At 41.3% G+C, this 23382-nt stretch overlaps 1 protein-coding gene across 2 annotated transcripts in view; it reads right to left on the reverse strand.

The window, feature by feature from the left end:
• The window catches only part of POU6F2 (POU class 6 homeobox 2), a 301009-nt gene that overhangs the window by 71395 nt on the left and 206232 nt on the right, over positions 1-23382 (reverse strand). The gene's annotated exons all lie outside the window — the stretch shown is intronic.

Here is a 23382-nt window from a genome sequence, read left to right on the forward strand (position 1 = left end):
TAAAGACAAACAACAATGGGCCCAGGACAGGACACCACTTGTCAGGCTCTGCTGCTGCTGGACTTTCTCTCTCAACCCTAAAAACTGTCCTGTCGGAAGGATCCTAACAAGTTTTTATATGGTGATAAAGGCACCTCATGAGAAAAGAAGACTCCCTGGAAAAGACCCTGATGTTGGGAAAGATGGAGGGCACAAGGAGAAGGGAACAACAAAGGACGAGATGGTTGGACAGTGTTCTCGAAGCTACCAGCATGCGTTTGACCAAACTGCAGGAGGCAGTGGAAGACAGAAGTGCCTGGCGTGCTCTGGTCCAGGGGGTCACGAAGAGTCGGACATGACTAAACAACTAAACAACAACAATAACAATAAAGGCACACACACTCGCCAATTTATGCACACTCAATTTGTTCATGACTGTGCATACACACATCATGCTGATCCAAAAATGCCAAAGAAAGAGGTGGAACGGGGCAGGGCAGAACAGGGTATTTGTAGACTTTTTCAATGGTGGTTCAAATATACACGAGTTCACTGGTGCTTTAGAACGTAACCCCCACAGCTGCAGTTTGTTTTTTAATGCAGTTTTAATGTTACTTGTAAGCCAGCTTTAATGGATTTGTATCCTGAAAGGCAGGATATAAATAATTGCAACCAATCAATCAAATTAAGAGTTCCCTGTACACTCTAAATGTCTTCCCATAGCTCAATGGATGCATATGGCTTGATTCTGCCTGATTACTGAAGTGTACTTGTATCAGGCAAAATATCTGTTGGGCATCTAAAGCAACCCTCTACCACATGTTCTGTTGTGTTACTTTCCCCCACAGTCTTTTATTTCCATAATTCTGCAGATGTTACACAATTGTGCCTTAATGCGAAATAATGCAATGTACAATGGACTAAAAAGGAGAAAATCATACATTAAGGCTATTCGTATTTGACTGAGCAGAGAATTTGGCTCTCGCTGTTTTGAGAAGACTAATCCCTTCCTCCCCAACCCCCACCCCAGTAATGGAGAATAGATTTATATATTGCCTCAAACTGAAAAGTGTAACTAACTTAAGGATCTGGGCCTGTGCTGACATTGACATTGTCTGCTTTTCTTATCTTGTTTATCTTTTAATGAGCAATACTCCTTTTATTTTCCTTGAAGTAGATTTCTAGAGACTGAATGCACACAATGAATAGACTAATGTAAGCCTGCATTTACACTGCTACGTATTATGTAATGAAGGGTGTGGGCAAATGCCTGTTTCCCCCCATATATGCTCAATTTTCTCTTTTGAGGAGGGAAAAGTTGCTGTTTTTATATGATAGAGGGGGGTGGGCAAAGAGGGTGAGGCTAAAACTTGATGCCTCAACAGATTACTAATGGGTTACAGAGCATATTACTTCTAGATCAGTGGTTCAAATCCAGTCTAGGTCAATACAGGGAACAAAAGTCAAGGCATCCTGATGGTTGCAGAGTGCCCTATATTGTATAAAATTAATTGGCTGTCTCCTAGTAAATACATTGGCTGCAAAAGGAAATGGCAGCCTCTGACTACCATAAAATCATGTTTGGGGTTTCAGGGCAGAAGTTTAAGAATTAAAGAATGAAGAGCTAGACCCAGAGTTGAAAGCATCCCTGCACTGCCCATTCCAAGACAACATTGTGGTGATTGTGATGGGATGAGTGTGAGTTCACTGGTGAATCTGCATAAACACCAAGGATCTTCACATATTGACAAGAGACTCGTCGTGTGTTTCCCAGCTGTTATGGAAAATCACCAAACAGTGATCAACAATGTGAACCGACCGCAGATTTTGTACACCCCTCATTTAATAGCTATAGTTTCCATGCATATTAACTTCCGAAGCAATCATCATAGGGTTGCAAATGAATGGAATTGTTGCACTTAGGTCTCACTAAAATAAACTGGAAGAGCTGGCCTTGACTTAACTCATGTCCCATTGATGTCAATGGGAATGTGTGCAGCTAGATTCAAATCAGATAATAGAGACGTTGATAAACTACTGTGCGAACTACCCAAATGATACAACACATGTCCATTTCCTAATATAATGGAAGACCTATGCATGTCAACCTGGCCACATGTGGCCCTATTCATGCTGTCACTTTGCATACATTCTCTGATAGGTTATCTTAATAAATAAGGGGAAAATAAATGTTTTAAAGAAATCCTTATACTGGAGCCGGCCTTATCTATCTTTGTGTCCAAGGCAACATACTAAAAAGCCTTTACTCTGCATTCTTTTTGGGGCTAATTAGAACCTTAATTTTTTGCTCTAGAATAATTTCTTTGAGAAGTTCATGCAACTTAAATATTGAATGCAACAAAATTCAAACATTAAGAAATTCTAATAACTTATCAATAATTTGTGATCTTTTAATATTGCAAAGTACGGAAATGTCTACCGCAAAACTGATTATTTCTCTCCTCCCTCCCCAACCCTGTAATGTTGAAAAGTGGAATCAGTTTTCAGGATGTTCTGGTTAGGAAGATCAACTAAAGAGCAGCATAAAATATATTTGAAGCTGCGTTCACCTGAAGGTAATGTAATTGTTTTCTTTTCCTCTTGGTTTATGACAGTGTTTTTGATTCAGTTTCCCTGTGTGCACTGTAAAAACTGTACTAACTTATTTTAAATGTCCAAATGCAAGAAAATGGCTGAAGAAATTAGATTTTAATACACTATTTGCTTCCTTGGTGCAAATGGGAATTAAAACACCATATTGTATAGAGGGCTATAACATCATTCTCTAGATTGGTTTGACTCATGAAGAAAGGTAGCAGAGCAACATTTGGGGCCTTTCAAAATGGTGTGTGTGTGTGGGGGTGTGGGGGTGTTGGAATCCCATCTTTTATTTATTTATTTTGGTTACAACAGAAATAGAACACCTAAGCTGCACTTACGTAGGATTAAGCCCATTGATTCTAACTGGATTTGCTTCTGAGTAGACAAGGTTAGCTCTGCAACCCTAATTATATATAGAAAATAAAATTGCATCCCTGTGGTCTTGATCCAGCTCCAGTCACACAGCACTAGTCATGCACATGGCCCCTGGCGCGAACACCCAACAAAAAATACATGCACCCAGTTCGACAGGATGCAGTTGAGCATCACCATCCGGAGGTGACTAGACCATTCAGCTGTACATTCTCATGGCTGCTCCCAGATCTCCCTTGCTGATGGGGAGTAAGTATGTGTTCAGCTGTGGCTGCTAAGTGTTGTTCTAAACGGGAAAGGCTCAACAGAATTCAGGCTCCTGTAGGGGAAATGAAGTTCCATCAGCCACTGAGCAATATCTCTGGGTCCCTTTGCTCCTAACACCTGGAGCATGGTGAAGTCAATAAGGCACTTCTGGTTGATATTAGTGGTCCTGATGGGACAAAGGAGAAAAAGCATTCTCCGAGGTATATGGAACCCAAACAACTAACTGTTTTATGGTTTAGAATAATAATAAAAATTCTTAGTTCAATAGATGATTATTTGAACAATAATATGGTATTGAATAAGTTGTTCTCTCCAGTTGCTGCCCCATAACCAAATATTCTTGTCTGATATCTGGTTTGTATGATGCACCTCTCTTGGAGAAGAGGTGCAGAACACAATAGAGGTTTCAGAACTGAGATTAGATAGATAGATAGATAGATAGATAGATAGATGATAGAGATAGATAATAGATGATAGATGATAGATGATAGATAGATAGATAGATAGATGATAGATAGATAGATAGATGTCATCATCACAACCCACACATAGCTCTAGCTTCTCCCCATTACTGTTCTGGATTTCTTTGTCCCACTCATTTCAGATTCCCCTGACTGCAAAAGTAGCACTCTGGGCTCTGTTTTTGTGCAGCACCCAGGGATGCAGAACAGTGGCCCTCTTGATGTTGTTGGACTCCATTTCCCATCAGACCCAACTGGCATGGCCAATACATAGGGATGAAGGGAGATGTTATTAAACAACATCTGAAGGTAAACAAGTTTCCCATCCCTATGCTTTAATGTACCATATTTTTCTGTGTATAAGACACGGGGTTTTCCTTTAAAAATAATGTCAAAAATTAGGGGGTGTCTTATACATGGATACATCTCCCCCCATTTTCTTAAATCTGAGTCCCCCACCAGCTCAAGCTGACTAGCAACCCTCGTCTTTGTTTTGCTCCCTCTTGATCATATGATTTCACTTACTTGCTTGAATGAACAAGAGTTGGACTCAATTTAAACCCAACATGGCTAAAATTACATGGCCATGCAGAATTCCACACAACTGGTGTCACCCCCAAAACAGGGAACCCACTCCTAGGCATACTGCACCCTAATGTATGTCCAGCAGCCAGCAGGAACCCAGTGCAGATGTGTGATGTTCTACTAGCAAGTTTCAGTGCTGTATTCAACATCTGCTGGTGGTAATACATTGTCTAGATCATGTAAGCTGAGCTGGGACAAAGAGGCCGTGGCTGAAAATGTCACACAGGGGCTTGGAATAAGTGACCTTTTCTTCCCCTTTCAATTCTATGATTTCAAACAGATTAGGAAAATTTCGCTTTGAAATGCCAGGATCTGAATTTCTACTTTGTTTTCCCCGGCGGAAATTTCAAACGGTTTGTGTGGTCAAGGCCAGGCTATCTGGCCCATTCTGTGCATTTTGATTACATTATCAGTGCAACATTCATTCATCTAACTTGTTTACAACGAAACTGGAGGGTCGGTGGGTGCTTTCGTTTTGTTTTTGTGTCGTTGGGGAATATTTATCCAGGAGTAACAAGGGTTTGCTTCTTTGAACATCAGTCATCATTACAAGTATCTTCAAAGAGACACTTTGAAGTAAATCATCTTTCTCCTTAACTAAAAGTGAAGTTACCACAACTGAAAACAAGGCTTTCAGCAATACAATGGGATGGTGGATCAAAGTGTTTTGGTTGGGGGAGTTTAAATGGCTGGTTCCCAATGTCAGCTTATCTAAGGACCCCCCCCCCCCACGACAAAACAAGTCACGTACATAGCACCCTCCCTCATTCCACCAAGGAGCGCGGCAGAGAGCATTGTGTCTGAATGATGATTTAGGCTTGTGAAACGCTTTATCTGAGGGCCCTTATTATACCTCTACACGGCACCTCGTTTTAATGTCAGCCTGGTAAGCATCTGAATAAAATCAAGAACCCACTTTATTTAAACATGTGAATTTTCATTATATTCTTCCTCTCATCTTGTGTGTGTTAAGATGGCTTCAAAATAAATGAAAAGCTCTTTAGACCAGGGAATATCTCGTGCTAGTAATTTGTAGTGAGAGGAACACAATGGGAACCTCTCATAATAAGAGCTCTAGACACCAGTGCAATACAAATTTGTAACAACAGTATCTTAATAGTGAGGGAATCTTAACACAATAGGCGGTCTAACGTGCCTAAAATCAAACCATCAGACATAATGCCAACATATTGACATTGCTTTTGCCCTTCCTTTTGTTTCCTTTGAAAAGGTATCTCTACAGCTGTGCGTGAATATGGGGTGTACAGCAGAGCTCCTACATTTGCCTATGCAGTCAGCAAAATATCTAATTAAACACATCAGGGTCCCGCTTGTCTGACAAGTTATTCTTTGTCCCCTGCAGCCTGGGACCTCACCTAGGAATTGTGTGGCATTCACAGAGTGATCTAAAAGTGACTTTGAGGGCAATTAAGGAGATTTTAATGTACAATGGGCACAAAACACATTCATTGGTGAAACTGAAGTACAAATAGTTATTCACTGGTGTGTTGTGGGGAGGTTTATACATAGATATGCAGAAGTGAAATAGACAATGAGTCGGTATTCTTAACAAATAGGTGGGCGCCATTGCCATTATAAGAAAACAAGGGAGACGTTCATGATGAGTTCTGGCACCTCTTTTTCTAGAAAAATAGCACTGAATTTATCACAGGTTACTTTATCATGTCCTAGCAAGCAGAGTGACAGAAGTTTGAAAACCTGGTTTAAATCAGGCTAACCGAGTGATCCTTCATCTTCCGTGAACTGAGACAACCCCCTGTTACAGCACTTCTTAACCTTCCTTGGGTTATGGACCTCTTTGAGGATCTGTTGAAAGCTATGAACTCTCTTAATAACATTCTACAAAGTAAATTTTCAAACGTAAAGGAAATTGAAGTTAAAAAGCCACGATTTTTGTGTGCGTGCCTTATTCGTGGACCCCCTGAAGCCTGTCAAAGGATCACAGGTTAAGAACCGCTGCCCTGCTCTGCTTTTGGTGTTCTTCCTGGGTTGTCACCTTTTCTTACCTCATAATCCAGCCATTTCCAACTTGGTGCCCTCTAGATGGTTGGACCGCAACTCCCATCTTTCTCAGCTGACACAGCTGTAGGGGCTGGAGGTGATGGGAGTTGAGGTCCTAAACATCTAGAAGGCACCAGGTTGGCTTCACAGCCAGAAGGAAGATGCTGCCAAGGTCACTTGTCCAACTACTTCCTACTCTAGAATCTGATTCCCATTCAGCAACTTCACATTTCATTGACATGTGGCAGGAGCAGAAGGGCTGTTACGCCGAAACTCCCACCAGCTGTCTTCTGATCCTTTTCTTGGATACATTCCACTTATGAACATAATTCTCTGTGTTTAAAGCCTCCATAATAATTTGTTTATAGATTAAAGGCCATACAATATATGCTGTTCAATGTGTGAATGCGTTTCACACGTGTAGCTTCTGCTCACTCTAAAAGTGGGAGACAGGGAGACAAGGATCAAGACAGGAGAAATGGGTGTGGTTTTTATTAGCTGATAAACTGCTTTCACCTTCACAGTGGTCCCAATGTTAACGCACCACAACCTCCAAGTTACTGTCATCTCTGGGAGGGAAGTTCCATTGGAGCCAGTGGAGGCCTTCTCTTCTGGGGCACATATCATTAGCTCATGGGGAGGAAGAAGAAGAATCCCCAACACTGGTCCCAACATGGTCCCAATTCTGACTGCCTCCTCTTGCGTGTATTTTTTTATTTATTTTTTGGCGGGGGGAACTAGACACCTTAAATGAACATCACATCGCATTTAGACGAGCTGGGATGCCTGAACATGGGCTAGGCTGGTTGGGGCTGACAGGAGCTGGAGTCCAGCAACATCTGGAGGACCACAGGTTCGCCACCTGTGCCTTAGAGGAAACTTGTTTGCGCTTTACAGAGCATGTGTTTGCTTCTTCTGCATGCACTGTCTGATTCAGTATTGTGGGATCTGTTTCACCTGTTACTGCCTGAGGATGTAGACAGGAGGTGCAGACAACCCCAGCCAATGTGGGCTGGGCCTTGCTGTTCTTGGCTAATAAAAGCAAGCTGGGAGGGACCGGCCAAGTGTGTCTAGGTCAGGGGTCTGCAACCTTTAAGACAAAAAGAGCCACTTGGACCCGTTTCCGAAGGAAAAAAAACTGGGAGCCGCAAAACTCGTCATTATAAAAATAACTTTTTTGTCACTTTTTATTATTATTTCTTTGTTTGACCCCTCAGAATTACTCCTCCTCATAGAAATAAATGTTAAATTAACAAGTTACCTTTGTGTGTGTGTGTGTGTGTGTGTGTTCTTCACTCCCCTTCAAAACAGTGACCAGCGTACATGCGCCCTTTCAATGCAGTGACCAGCTTACATGCCCCTTACAATGTAACGGGCGGGCGGGAAGGTTACGTCGGGACGGTGCGTGACTAACGCACGCACCGCCCCCATGCAACGTCACAGCCAGTACAGCGCCCGCCACAGTGGGGAGTGTTGGGGCGCACAATGCGCCTCCTCCCCTCGCTAGTATCCGCCCCGGAGCCGCGGCAAAGGTGTAACAGAGCCACATGCGGCTCCGGAGCCGCGGGTTGCAGACCCCTGGTCTAGATCATGGGAAATGCCTTTGTGAGAACGGGTGGTGCCATACAGCGAGAGCTGTATGGCCTCTCCTCAGCTGGCCCTTTCTGGACCCTGTGGATAGCTACCACCTTGCCAATGGGGAATGTCCATTGTTTTGGGTGCATCATTCTCTGTGGTGGCACCTCAGTTGTGGAACTCCATCCCTGACAGCTTAGGAGACATCCTCTTATCCAGTATTTTGTGTGTGTCTTTGTGTGTGTGCTTAATTTTTTGCCTGATGGCTGCTGCTGACGTTTTTACGGCATCAGTGCGTGCTGCTTGACATCCTTATTGCTTTTGAAATTTAAATGTATATTTGTACTTTAATGTTGCAATTTGATGTTGGTTTGTCTTGCAAACCTCCCTGGGACTCTATGGGATGAAAGGCAATCTACAACTGTAGTAAACAAATACAGACAATATAAAAAGGAAATGTACAAATGTGGCTTTGCAGCTTCAGCCTACGTGTTCTAAGTGTCCCAGTTTCTCAAGGCCATAGCCTGTTTTCTGGTGCCTGCCACTGTGTTCTCTCCCCATAACAGTGTATTCTGAGACTTAATGTTTCTAAATATGTTTGCGTTTCAGCCAAATCTATTGTGAGATTAAACATATATTAAATATCCATCAGTTTTAAGAAAGAAAACTTCTTCTGACCAGTTTCTTAACACATCCGTAAGCCCATCCAGGACATACGTAATATTGCACAAGAAAGAAATAAAGCAAGTACAGTAGCAGGAAAAAGCATTTAGCAATCTATGGAGGAGGGTACTTAGGTCTTGTTGTGAAAACAGAGGTGTAAAAATACACAGGAGCATCCCAATTGTCATCTATGGAATGCTGGAGGGAACCTTATGGTGCAAAGGTGGAAAGTTTTAGCAAGGAAATTGAAACTTCCAGACACTTTTCTTAAAATCACACTCTGTTTTGCTTTGATTTTTAATAAAAAGAAAGTTGGAGTTACACAGTGTCTCTCAAACCACAGTAACTAAGCGAGGATAACACTATGAGTGCACTGAGAAATCTGAAACCGCTAAAATTGGATTTGTTTTGCCAAGTTTTAACTAAATAGATGCAAAATGGTTTTCTTCAGGGGACACTGCCAAGCAGTTTTTCTTTACTCTGTTGATCTTAATAGCCTGCTTGGAAGCTTGGAAATGAAAATTTCTTTCCTCATCAATTTTAAACCTTTTCCATTTGGCAATCATGGATTTCCCCCTCCTCTCTTACATGTTTCCAATGAAGCTGAAATTAATATAACTCTGGTTGGTTTTGTTTCATAGCACCAGAGAGCAGAGGGCTAGTCTTCCTGCTCCTGTGCAGCCAGAATTTTTAGCACACATAAAGACCTAGCAAACCTCTGAAAATCTTGAGCAGCTGTCCTGGAAGTTTCAATATCCTTTCTGAATTTAACTGTAACGGTTACTGTCATCATAACTAGCGGAAGCTTCAGGAATTCTTCCCAGCATCTACATCTGGTCCAAGCTGGACTGTAGGGGCTAACATTTATGGCATTTACTTATTTACAGGGCTTGTACGAAGGGACGTTTACAAGTTATATGGTGTGCACATATAGCCACTTGGGGAGGGAGCTGTCTGGGAGGATACAAACAGCTATGTTATCACATGTCTGACCACACATTTTATCACGCATCAATCCCTGCGGAAAAATACGTCTTGCAACACAGCAGGGTGATACAAACAGTGAATCTGCTTTGGTGACAGAACTTAATATGGGCAGTTTGGCTGTCTGCAAAAAATAAGTAAAAAATATATAATTGCCAATGGAGCGTCCTTTAATGGGGATAAAAATCTGCACTCATTATGTCTGATACTGGGACCAGACTTTAGCAATCTCATTTCTTCAAAAAGAGCTCTGCAGAAACGAAATCTCTCATATTATATTATATTATATTATATTATATTATATTATATTATATTATATTATATTATATTATATTATATTATATTATATTATATTATATTATATTATATTATATTATATTATATTATATTATATTATATTGTGTTGTATTATATTATTATATATTAGTGTTATGTTATATTGTTATTTTCCCTACATAGATATCATCAATATTTTGCTCGTCCAGTGTGTACAGTGAACATAGTGTTAAAATTTAGAGTGTCAGAGCAGGAATGGTAAGACTCTGAGGTTCAAATCTCCACTCAGACACTGAGCTCAACGGGTGGCCTTTGGGTCGGTTACCATTTCTCAGTCCAGCTCCCTCACAGGGTTGTTTTGAAAATAAAATGGAGGGGAGGATGTATGCCATCTTGAGCTCCTTGGTGGAAAGGCAGATTTAAATGTCATAAATATATAACTCATCTGGGACCAAACACTCAAAGCTTTTCATCAGGGATAGGCTTGCCATACATCAGGAAAATTCCCGACATGTCTCGGTTTTTGGGTGTAAGAATGGTGCCAGGGGGGAATGTCAGGGAGAACTCAGAAGTATGGCCATGGCAATGTGATGGGAAAAGCTCAGGAATTTTACTTTTTGAAATATGAAAACCCTAATCAGGGATGACTCACAAACCAGGCTTTGGATATTTGCTTTTGCTTTAGTGGCATCTCTTCCCCCCCGACACTCGGAATGAATCACCTTTCTCTATGATCTCCTAGTAATTAAGCTCTCTTTTAAAATTGCTACTCAAGTTTAGAAACATTACATAAACTTGAATAATGTGAAATTGCAAAAAAAAAGTAAACCAATGAACCAAAATTATAGCTGCTCTCATATTTCACAGTTTTACATGCAATACTCCTTCCTCAGTAAGTATTAAATATTGTCTCATCTAAACCAAACTACTGATAAGCACTTTAGGGAACATCTGTCTCTCTCTCGTGTGTGTGTGTGCGCACACAAAAACACACACGCACATTTTCTCTAGGACAGCAAGTAAGGCAAAAGAAAGCCCAAAATGAGGAAAGATAACAGAGACAAAAACAAATTCAAGTGAAATAACTACGAGCCCCAAGTGGGCTTATTATATCAACAGACTGAGGGTAACTACATACTTCTACTGTGGTGGTTCATAAATTTTGTCATCTTGTTAAGACTGCAAGGACCTCTGACCTCACTTCCTCCATTAATAAGGCTGTCCTCCTTTACTCTTTTTAAACTTTTGTTGTTGTTATGAACCATGCACACTGCATCAATGTCTTCTATCTGCTGCCACAAAGCTCATTGCTGCAAAAATCGCAACTCAGGAAGAAATTGACACTCCACCACCTTAGAGCTCTAAGGAAAAGAATTAATATGAGCATCGCTGAGTCCAAGAGCATGTTACTGGCACCACATGGAGGGAACTTGTAGATTGCCATTTTACCTGGAAGAAAAACCATTGAACTCAATGGGATTTAGTCCTAAGTTGGCATGCATAGGATTACACTGCAAATTGTTCAATGGGAGAGTTTCTACCACATGGCGAACCATTTGTGTATAGTGACTTATCACAAAGATCTGGTGTTTATGCTTCAAAGGTTGATTATCTATCAATCTACCGTATTTTTCACTCTATAAGATGCACCAGACCATAAGACGCACCTAGTTTTTGGAAGAGGAAAACAAGAAAAAAAAATCTGAATCCCAGAAGCCAGGACAGCTAGTGGGATCGCAGCAGAGGGGGAAAGTGCATCTTATAGAGCGAAAAATACGGTATCTGTTTTTAAAAGGAGTTGTGACAGTTGCAATGTTCACATGGTTTGTGCCTAAAAGAGCAGATGCGACTCCCGCTAGTATGGACTGGTTTCGCCCTCCCCAGGCTGGGTACCTGGAGGTCTCCATCTACCTCAGCCAATTGCCCAATCCCACCTGGGTAGGCGTTGCCAGGGGATCAGCCAGGTAGAGGGAGGGACTGCCCTGCCCACACAATGGAAGGTGAATCTTACCTGCGAAGTGTCAGTTGGCTAAATGGGGGGGGGGATGAAGCGGTGACCCACATCCCCCTTGCAGCGGTGATCCCAGGGTTCCCTGTTAAAGGGGTCTTGAGGAGAGGCATTGGCCATACGCTGAGAGGCTGTCATTGCTCTCCACTGTGATGGCGGCAAAACAGGGGGGTGGGCTCTCTGCTTGAACATATGTTCTCCAGAGGCAGCCCAATCACCACACATTTTAGATAACCCTGATGTCTCCCAGATCCCCGGCTGGGGACTGGGAAGGATAAATGCCCAATGCCTGAGCCAAGGTCTCCCTACATCTGAAACTTAATAAAGTTGTGGCCAGTTTTAACCCCATAGCACATTGTATTGAGTCATTATTCTGCTCGGGGGTCGCCTGGGGTTGGGAGGACTCCATCTGTCCACGCAAAAGTCACAGATATAACAGCCAAAGTGTGCTAGCCAGTCCCAGCACCTTTTTTTCAACTAAAATTATGGTTGTTGTACATCCAAAGAGAAGACTGGTGTGTGTGTGTGTGTGAGAGAGAGAGAGAGAGAGGGAGAGAGAGAGAGAGAGAGAGAGAGAGAGAAGACTGGCTTGAGAGGTTTTTAAAAATTACAATAGTTGCAGCTCAGCTATTATTATTATTATTATTATTATTATTATTATTATTATTATTGTGGTACCTCGGGTTAAGAACTTAATTTGTTCCAGAGGTCCGTTCTTAACCTGAAACTGTTCTTAACCTGAAGCACCACTTTAGCTAATGGGGCCTCCTGCTGCTGCTGCGCTGCTGGAGCATGATTTCTGTTCTCATCCTGAAGCAAAGTTCTTAACCTGAGGTACTATTTCTAGGTTAGCGAAGTCTGTAACCTGAAGTGTCTGTAACCTGAGGTGCCACTGTACCTGGCACCTGAAGATCACAGGGTAGTTTACAACATAAAGCCCCAAAATAAAAACACAAGATGTAGTGATGACCACCAACTAGGACAGTTTTAAAAGAGAATTGGACAAATTCATGGCTAATTTCTCATATGCCTGTCAACATCAGTTGCTAGGAATCACAAAAGCAGAAAGTGCTGTTGCACTCAGATTCTGCTTGCATGCATCTTGTAGGCATCCGGCTGGCCATTGTGAAAACAGGACGCTGAACTTAGATAGGCCTTTAGACTGATCCCGCAGGGCTTTTATTATGTTCTTAACACCACAATGATGATGATGATCAAATACAATTATACAAAAATATGCATCTCACGGAAAGGAGAATTAGAAGGATCCTAAAGCAGGACAGATGCATTTAATACTACTGAAACGGGTGTAATCATACATTCAGTTGAGCACCTGCTCATGAGGAATATGCATAGTGTTGAGTCCTAGAACTGTAGAATCGTAGGATTGGGCGGCCAATTGGTGCCAAAGAAGGACAGAACTTTTTTTATGTATGCCACAACAGCAGCAAGAATACTCATTGCAAAGTATTGGAAGACACAAGATCTACCCACCCTGGAAGAATGGCAGATGAAGGTGATGGACTATATGGAACTGGCGGAAATGACTGGCAGAATCCGAGACCAGGGAGAAGAGTCGGTGGAAGAAGATTGGAAGAAATTTAAAGACTATCTACAGAAATATTGTAAAATTAATGAATGTTAGAATGATGTTGGATAGAAATTAAGTGGTTTTCAGCTGTAATACTATAAGGGAATATGAAAAATGGATTATTAATAGGTAAAAATTTAATGTTACAATAGCTTAAGATTAAAGACTAGGATAAACAAAGAGGGTAAGGATTTGTTGAACCAACAAACTGAATTGGAATACAAAAAATGGAGGAGGTCCGGGAAATAAGCTAATGAAAAATAATTAATGGAAAGAATGAGTTGTTTTTAACCATTTTTATTTTGTATTTTCTTATTTTTTATTTTTACTTTGTAATACTTTGAAAATCTTAATAAATACAGTGGTGTCCCGCAAGACGAATGCCTCGCAAGACGGAAAACTCGCTAGACGAAAGAGTTTACCGTTTTGGAGGTGCTTCGCAAAACAAATTTCCTATGGGCTTGCTTCGCAAGACGACAATGTCTTGCGAGTTCCTGCTGGGTTTTTTTCCCTTCCCCCCCTTTTTCTAAGCCGCTAAGCCGCTTATCAGCTGATCCGATCAGCAGATAAACCGCTAAAAGCCGCTAATAGTGCTAATCCGTCAATGGGCTTGCTTCGCAAGACGAAAAAAACCGCTAGACGAAGAGAATCACAGAACGGATTCTTTTCGTCTTGCGAGGCACCACTGTATCTTATAAAAAAAAATAGAATCGTAGAATTGGAAGTGACCCCATCTAGTCCAACCCCCTGCAATGGAGGAACATTTTGCCCAATGGGGGCTCCAACCCACAACCCTGAGGTGGAGAGTCTCAGGCTTGACCGACGGAGCTATAAGAAGACCTAAGGCTGGTTCACATGTTGGTCTTGATGAGGACCAAATGAGAGCCAATCCCTTCTCCCTGGAATTCTGAATCAGGGAATTTGGAATTCTGAATGAAGGAACAACCTTTAAAGGGGGCGGGCCTCAGTTCAACCCTTGGCATCTCTAGTTTAAAAAGGTCAAGTGGTAATGCGAAAGATCTCCGCCTGAGACCCTTGATTGCCAGTGATAGTCAGAGTAGTCAGCAGTGGGCTAGATGGACAAATAGTCTGATCCAGTCCCTGAAGGTGAAGAACAGAGGGTGCTCAAAGCCCTTGTTGGCCCCTGTCATCCTGGGGACAAGAGAGACTGCTGCTGCTGCTGCTTTCTGCTCTTTGGCAAAACATTGTCAGAGGAAATACAAAATTGCTGGGTCAGGCAGTTGCCTTCTTTGTTATTATGCAGTGGTCCTCCTATTCCCTCCCCCCTTTTCTTGATGACACAAAGCATTCTACTAATATACTGTTTATAAGCACATACACTTGTGTGAATGTGAAGTTGCTTGTTTTAATCACCATCTGGAATATTTCTCTTGATTATGGAATAATTACATGTAATCGTTGAATAAAGTAGTGTGTGTGTGTGTGTGTGTGTGTGTAAGTCAACTTGAATGCTTCTAGTGCCATTGGAAATATCTTCCATGCATCCATCATTTCATCCTTTAGCTGCATAAAGTTCTGTACCAGCATTCCACGGACAGCGCATGTATGAGTGCGCACACCCAAGGATTGGGAAAGCGGCTTGCTTTGAAATATTGCCCACCATTTCTGAAATGCACCTATAGCTCTTTAGATCATTGTTCTCCTATCAGCTGCTAACTACCAGTGTCTACACCTCTGCTCTCCTTACTCCCCCTCCTTAAGAACATCCTATCTTTTTTGGCTTATGGTACTCAAAGCTCACATTTATCTTCTCGGGCTCTGAATTCACAAAGAAAAAGTTTTTGTTTTGTTTTTTAAAAAGGAATAGTAAAAATCTAGAGTCAAATGTGAGTGGCACAGCTATAATTCTTTATGAAGCAGCAGGTAAGATTGATTGTCAAGGGTCAAAAGGCTAGGTCAAACTCTGCTCATTCGTCAGCTGAATGTCATTTTTGTTTTCCCTGTCACCAGATAGCTTTAAAAAAATTGCAACTCCTTCCTCATTATCTGGGACTTGGCTCCTTCCCTGCCATCCAGTATTAATGAAACTGTGCTTCAAGTCTGGCCTTCATCTTTGTGGCTCTCCTTCATGTGGCTCTTCCCCTTCCTTTAAGCACTTCAGAGCAAGTACAATTTTATTGAAAAGATAGCGTTCTTGCACAGCAAAGTTGGAAAATAGCTGCTACACGGAGAATGATCTGAAAACATACATGCAGTAGGAACGTTTGAATGAGCAAAAATGTAATTAAATCATAGCAGGTCCAAAGCTCTTACAGCAGCAAAGCTGAATTGTGACAATGTCTGTGATCATGACTGTCATATAGAATCCATGAAAGCCTATTATGATACTGGTACTATTATGATACTGGAGATAGATATATATTCATTCACTGAGTAAACATGGGACAATAACAAGGAAATCATCCATCAATTTACTTTGCTTCCAAGAAGCCAGATGGCTGTAACCCTGATTTTTATGTAATTATTTCTCTAAAAGATAACTTTATGTTTAAAAAAGTTAGGAAACTGAAATGATACCCAAATGGGCAGGAATGTTACTGTAGAAATAAGATATTTGGGAGTCACTGTTTAAAAGCTTGCTTTAAAAACAGTAGTAGCAGCAGCAGCAGCAGCTACACTGTCATTTGTACCAATATCAAATGTGTACAAAGATGGGTGGATTTTGTGTCTTTTTAAATGCAACCTTCAGCCTGGCCAGAAGGCTGGCCCTAACAAATCGAGCAGAGCATAGGGGAGACCTCAGTTCTTCCTCCAGCCTCCAGGCGGGAATTCAACCATTCTTCCCACCATCCACTTTTGTTCTGGAAAGAGGTTTACGCAGGTCCTGGAGCAGGGACCCACAAATGTTCTCAGCATCTTTGTGCCATAATACTGAAAGGTCCCAGTCCCTAGACATTTTTGCACCCAAGGTCAAAAGTCACAAGATCCTTCTCCACTCATTTCTTTACAGAAAGGATCTGAAGGCAAGAGCATGCTAGCCTCTGGGAGTTGTGCTACCCATTCAGACATGAAAATGTGGGTCCTGGATATGAAAATGTTAAGGCTTAGATATTGGGGTGCGGTTTGGTCTTGCATCCGTATTCTTCTATGGCCAACTGCTAGGAGAAGTGGTAGAGGGATTAGATTATTCCCAGTCTATGCCACTTCAACAGGTGTTCATTCATAGGTTTGTTCCATTCCATTCAATATAGTGCAATTTTGTGCACTATATAGAGCGAGCGCACAAAATTGCATTTAAATATGTGCTTGAGAGAATATTTTTCTCAAATTACTCATTTCTTAATGCATTTTCTCTCAAAACACACATTTTATCCCAAAATAATTTTTTCTAATGGAGCTTATATTAAACTAAGCAATTTTAAATGCACTTTTGAATTTTGAAACTGCATTACAAAATTCAGAGACATGTGAAATTTGAATGGTGACCATGTCCCCATCTGTACCTTAGTTCAGAAGATGTGGATCGGGCCAGTTCAGATCAGAATTCATAACGATCAGATTTTTCAAACATCCGTATCTGGGACCCTAATGAATTTTGGAGTCCCCATATGAAAGCTAAGCATCTGAAAGACTGCACTGTGATGGAGCACATATAAGTCTCACAGTATATTCCACACATGACAGACTATGACAGCCTTCATTTAATATCTTCATGCCTAACATTTTAAGGTCAAAGGATATTGAAAGTAAATATTTCATTCCTTGGTTCCTTGAGGTAGTAAAAAGAAAACAAGGAAGATTTTGTGGCTATGTTTTCATCCGAAAGCACTGTATTTTTTTTTATTGCTTCTGACCAGGTTGTTGGTATGCCCAGTTAGAATAGACAAGTGAAGCTAAGAGAGATTGATGGATAACATTTAAGATTTCAGTACTCTGCTAGGTGATACCACAGTAAAGCTCTTTAAGCATCCTAGTAGTAGAAAAAGTGGGAAAGCCATTGTATTGTGAATACTTTAGGTATTCTACCTTAAGAGGAATACTGTAGTTTCCATCCAAGAGAGCCAAAGGACATTCCCAAGAGCACAAAATACCTGTATTCATTACACTAGCAACAAACAGACACCCCCCCACCCACCCCATTTTATTTCCGTACAGTATAGTAGTTGCATTCTAATAAGACAGCACCATATTTTATTTTAGTATGTGGATATGAGTGTGTTTGTGATCTTTCTCGAGCTATGATCTGCTAGAGGGGCAAAGTAAAACTGGGGATGATTGATGGATAATGTGTACAGTTTCAGTACTCTGTCTGATAGATAGCATCATAGGTGGATGAAGCCCTTTAAAACCATTCCAGCAGTAGAATCCCAAAAGCCAATGAATACTGTGAGAAATCATCCACCTCTCGGGGAAAAAGTTCTATCTCTATTAATGGGACAGCAGTATGAGGGTGTTCTGGCAAAACAAACATCATACAGAATTTAGAAGTATCCATTGCACCAGCAGTGAAACGGTTAGCATGAAAGTGTTCATTTGTTTTATTTATACCTTGATCTTACTCCAAGGAGCTCAACACACCTTTCACATGGCATATCTATACACTGCTCTGCACAAGACACCCTTAGATTTCATAGCTGAACTATGTTGTGTTCATTCAGATCATTCTCTGGGCCATCTTTCATATCATAGTCAGTTTGCACATTTCATTCAGTATCAACCCAAAGATTAGTAAAACTAAAATACAACTGGCAAAGGGGTGGAAAATCTATGCATTCACTGCCCATCCATTTGTGCAGAGAAGCAATAAACATATGTAATGGATCGTGTATCATGGATCAAATTCACTTGGCCTTATTCCATCTACTCAAATACAGCCGCAACCCGTGGCTAATAAGTATGGTAACTATATTAGCATATAATCCAAAATTTACAAATCATAAACATCATTATATAATGTATGTATCAGTCCATAAACAGGAAATAGTCAGCGTAATGAATTGCTGTCAGGGAACACAACGATGAGGGCAAAATGCCTTTCAATAGATAATGTCCAACAGTATTGTAGTGGTTGGTGCTCCGACGTGTAGCTGAATTCTTGTTTATGGACTTATACATACATTATATAATGATGTTTATGATTTGTAAATTTTGGATTATATTCTAACTACTACTAATAATACATTTGCCATACTTATTAGCCACGGGTTGCGGCTGTATTTGAGCAGATTATTCTGTATTGCAACACAGCGGTTTTGTTTTTGTCACTCATTCCATCTATAGCATCAATTATCTAAATTATGGAAACAGAAAAACATGCGTTTTTGACTCTGTTCTGTGAACTTGTGTTCCAGCAAAACAAATGACTGCATTGTGTGGTAGAATCTCAGCAAAGACCCAAGTGTCATTGCATTGTTGCTGGAACCTAAAACCAGTCCCACTGCAAGCAGAGAAATCATTCTATTTGTGCTTCCCCTTCCCCTTGCTTAATAAGCCCAGCTGCACTACACAATGGCACCTTGGCTGTGGTTGGTATGGATCAGGAATGGGAAAGGGAATGTTCTACTCCTGCTGCCTTGAATGCCTTCCTATCTTTTAAAAAAATCCTCTTTCATGGTATCAGAAAAACTATCATTAAGCTTAATCACATACAGGCCCTACACTGGAAAGGCCAGGCCTTCTCTTCCCTTCCCCAATCCTAAATCAGGAGAAAACTGAAGATCTGGCAAGATAGGTCCAGTCTACCAGTGGAGTCTGGTTGCTTAGGGTGAATGGGCACTGCCTTCTCAATCTCAGTCTGTCTCCAGCCAGCTCTCACCTATCCTGTCTTCTTACTCATAATTCCCCATCAACTTCCTCCTCCTCCTTAGTCTCAGTATTGCCCTTTTAGAACTCATGAGGGAGGAGGATGGGACAAAACAAGAATTAGTTGGCTCTGGCTCCACCTACTGTTGGTCTCCCTGGCTTCCACCCAATGGGCACGAGTCCCCACTGCAGTAAGGGGACAAGCAAAGCAGGAATGGTGCTCCCAGCTATAAACCCAACTATATCGAGAACCGTCTAAGCTTTGAAGGTAGTCTGCTACACAAACATCTAGTGACTCTGTCACTGATAATTTTTGCAATAAGGCAAAACAGTAATAGTATTTTAAAGGAGAAACTAAGACAATGGAAAAAAAAACATTGCTCAGAACTTTTCAAAAGTGCTCCTCCACTACCTGCCCCCTCCGAAACCACCCATTACTTGGTGAACATCTGAGTATCTCACTGCCAGCCACTGGCGGGTGCTCCCTGCCCCATGGCACCTTACGAGCTTCTAACCAGCCAACAAAGGCTTTTCTTACAGCTGGAAGAGGGCCTTATGGTGATCATTGGCATGCACAACTTTCTTCCCACAACAAAGTGAGACTGGAAGCAAGACGTCACCACTTGTCTCCTTGACCATTGCCCCAGCATCCTTTCTCTCACAACGGTCTGAAGGCATATGTTGCTGTTAAACTTGGAGTTTTCCTGGTTTGGCTCTATAAGCTCCCTGAATGGGAAACTGCCTGGGAACCTCATGTAAGCCCCTTTGAGCAATTTGGAGGAACAGGGAGGGACTACTGTAATGAATGAATTCACTCAGCTACCTCTTCTGCTTCTGTACTCTGATGGGAGGATAGTGGCCTATTGGTGGAATTCATTTTTAGGGTGGTTCCATTAGTGCTTCATAAGGAAAGCTCTTCTGCCAACCCTTCAGAATGTTGTTTCCCTCTCCAACCCCAATACATTTACTGCCATAAAGGTGTTGTAAGGAAATGTCACTGACAATTTATTGCGACTACTTTAATACACATATGACCCACTGTCTGGAAGACAGTGAAAATTATAAACTGACCACAGATTTACTGACACCCTTGGCAATGCTGTTTTACAGCAGTAAACATTTAATTTGATCTTCATTGCCTGGAATAGCGGTCTTGCTTCTCATGCAAGAATGCAAGGTCTCCTTTTGAAGAAACCCATTTCAGATCCCAACCATTAGCCTTCCCTGTCTGCTTTATCTGTGCATATAATATCAAATGAAAGGAGTCACATGAAATCTCCATTTAATGTATAAATGAAAGCAACGAATTGATACTGTTCACATTTTGGCATTAAAATCCTCATAAAGCCCTACTATCCCAATCTTGAGATATCATTTCTGCCCATGATCTTTTAAAAGTGATTTTCATGCAGTTTTCTGGGCTAGCAATTTATGAACTCTTTCTGCATAATATGTAACTTTTGCAACACACCCAGGGCCAGTCACCAGCATACTGTATGTATGCTCGACTCTGATTCTCTTTCCTAGGTTCAGTTATTTTCTCTCCAGAGATCCAGAAGGCATTGGAGAACAGGCTTTCTTCTTGTTATTTGTGTGTTGACTATTGAGGCTTGATAACTCATTCAAGCTCTCAATAGGCCTTGGTAACATAACAGGATTATTACGGTAAGCAGGTTTATATACAGTTCCCCGGCAGGGCTCCTAATACAAGCCTGCAGCAAGATTTTTTTTAGTCCAAGGAAATGAGGGAAGGGGAGTCTGAAGTCTGAACTATTTTAACGGGACACGCTTAATTCACTGTGCATGAATGCAATACAAGCCATATTGCCACAAAGCTTCATTTTTCACTGGTTGGGGAGGCTGACACCCCTGGAATTATTATGTGTAATTTCTGTTTCATTTCATAATACACTCTTACCTTAGTCATCCTTACAAAAGTCCTACGAGGAAGGAGAGAGTTATATTCTCAGTAAACTTCATGGCTGAGAAGTGATTCAATACCTGCCAGTTTTTACATTGTGTTAAAAATCTAGTACAAACGTTCAACTGTGAAAACAATTCTATCTTTAGTAAATCAACACTTCTGCTAATTTGGGCCATATGACTCTCTTACTAAGAACCCATCTACACGTTCAAACGAAACATGTGCCACAGACCGCCTTGGACTGTACCTCTTCAGAATGCAGATGGAGGACTGCATTATTAAATTATTTTTCTCCATACAAGCACACACAATATTTTTTAAAAAACCCTTCTTGTCACAAAGAAGGTTTGACCGCTGTGGGAAACAGGGAGCAGTTCTGGATGGACCTTGGATCCAATCTAGCCGGACTCTTCTTCTGTTCTCTACTCTCACTACCCTGTTAGGCTGTGCAGGATGCACACATCAACTTTGTGAAATACATAACTATTTGTAAGTACAGTCGTACCTTGGTTTTCGAACCACTTAGTTCTCGAACGTTTTGGGTCCTGAACACTGCAAATCTGGAAGTGACTGTTCCAGGTTGCGAACTATTTTTGGAAGCCAAATGTCTGACGGGGCTTCTGATTGGCTGCAGGAGCTTCCTGCAGCCAATTCGAAGCCGCACTTTGGTTTCTGAACATTTTGAAAGTCAATTGGACTTCCAGAATGGATTCCGTTTGACTTCCAAGGTAGAACTGTATTCATTTACAGTACCTCAGGTTACAGACACTTCAGGTTACAGACTTCGCTAACCCAGAAATAGTACCTCGGGTTAAGAACTTTACCTCAGGATGAGAACAGAAATTGTGTGGCTGTGGCAGCGGGAGGCCCCTTTAGCTAAAGTGGTACCTCAGGTTAAGAACAGTTTCAGGTTAAGAACGGACTTCCAGAATGAATTAAGTTCTTAACACAAGGTACCACTGTATTTAACAACTGTCCTTATATATAAGTAAAAACAAATCAATCAGTTTTATATCAATAACATGTTTAATTATAGAGGATATTTGTGTCTATAACATGGAGCTGGGCAGAGCATAGGAGCAAGAACTGTGCATCTACAGAGGTTGGGTTCAAAATGGCTCACAGAGCAAGCCTATAGATATCAGACAGCCAGACTGCTGACTGATCCCACCACCCAGCTCACATGCTGAGAGAACGTTGGTGGGGTGGCAAGAATCAAAGGTCCACTACCATGAACTGACAGTTGGCTATTCCTGCAATCTGGGCATGTGGCCGGTGTGCCAGCCTCTGAGCTGGACTGAGGCCTTGGCATGCAAAGATGCCTAAAGGGATCAGCCAGTGGGGTGTGGGAAGACCGCCCCAACTTACCCCTGCTATGGATCGTGCTGAATACTTCCAGCACATGCACGATGAACTCATGATGAAATATTACAACTGGATGACAAAGTGCAAATAAGTCTATGTGGAAGGTGAAATCGCATCACAGAAAGCAATCATGAGTGCAGGTTCATGGCTCTGTCAATTGGTAGCTCACCTCTGTCCATAGCAAAGCAACAAGAGCTATAACTAGGGCAGGGGACACTGAAGTAGGTGATGGTGGCAATGCCAGGTCCCTAAAGTTTCTCTATGAGACCCATCCTGACGCTCTGTCTTCAGAAAACACCAGTTTCAGGTTCCTCTCTTGATATATTATTTGTATAAATCTACCAAGCACTTCCTCTGAGCTTCTTGCCATTCATTCTTACGAGACTTTTTCTTCTTCTTCAGAATATCTTCTTGGTTTGCATCTGCAGTGCACAGCGGATTAAAGGAAGAAATATTTCTACTATTTCCTTGTTCTGCTTGAACAAATATTAAACTGTGTAATAACATTAATACATGCTATTACATTGCTGAAGTATGTTCAGAGCTGGGTGTGGTGGACTAAGGTCATATTTGGATTGATATAGTGTAGACATTATTGAGTTCTCATACATGTACAAGAATACTTTATAGAGACTTCATGTAGGAAAGGACAACATATGGACTGATAAATATTGTTTAAAAGGCTAGTCCAATGTGAATGGTTCTGTAATAGGATTGGTTAACTGAATGAAGGAATGAATAAAGGGGGGTGGGGGTGGGGGTGTAAGCTAGCTTACTATACAAAGCTAACATTTACATTAATTGTTCAACCAACTTTTGCCTCAGGCATGTTGCCGCCCCAAAGTTGCCCAGTAGTTGATGCCTACAGCTTCATCATCTGTTTTGCTTTCATTTTAATAGATTAAATCAGGAAGTATAATTTCCCCCTTTGCATTTAATCTATATA

Source organism: Podarcis vaucheri, assembly GCF_965113315.1.
Source record: "Podarcis vaucheri genome assembly, chromosome: 12".
NCBI classification, from domain to species: Eukaryota; Metazoa; Chordata; class Lepidosauria; order Squamata; family Lacertidae; genus Podarcis; species Podarcis vaucheri.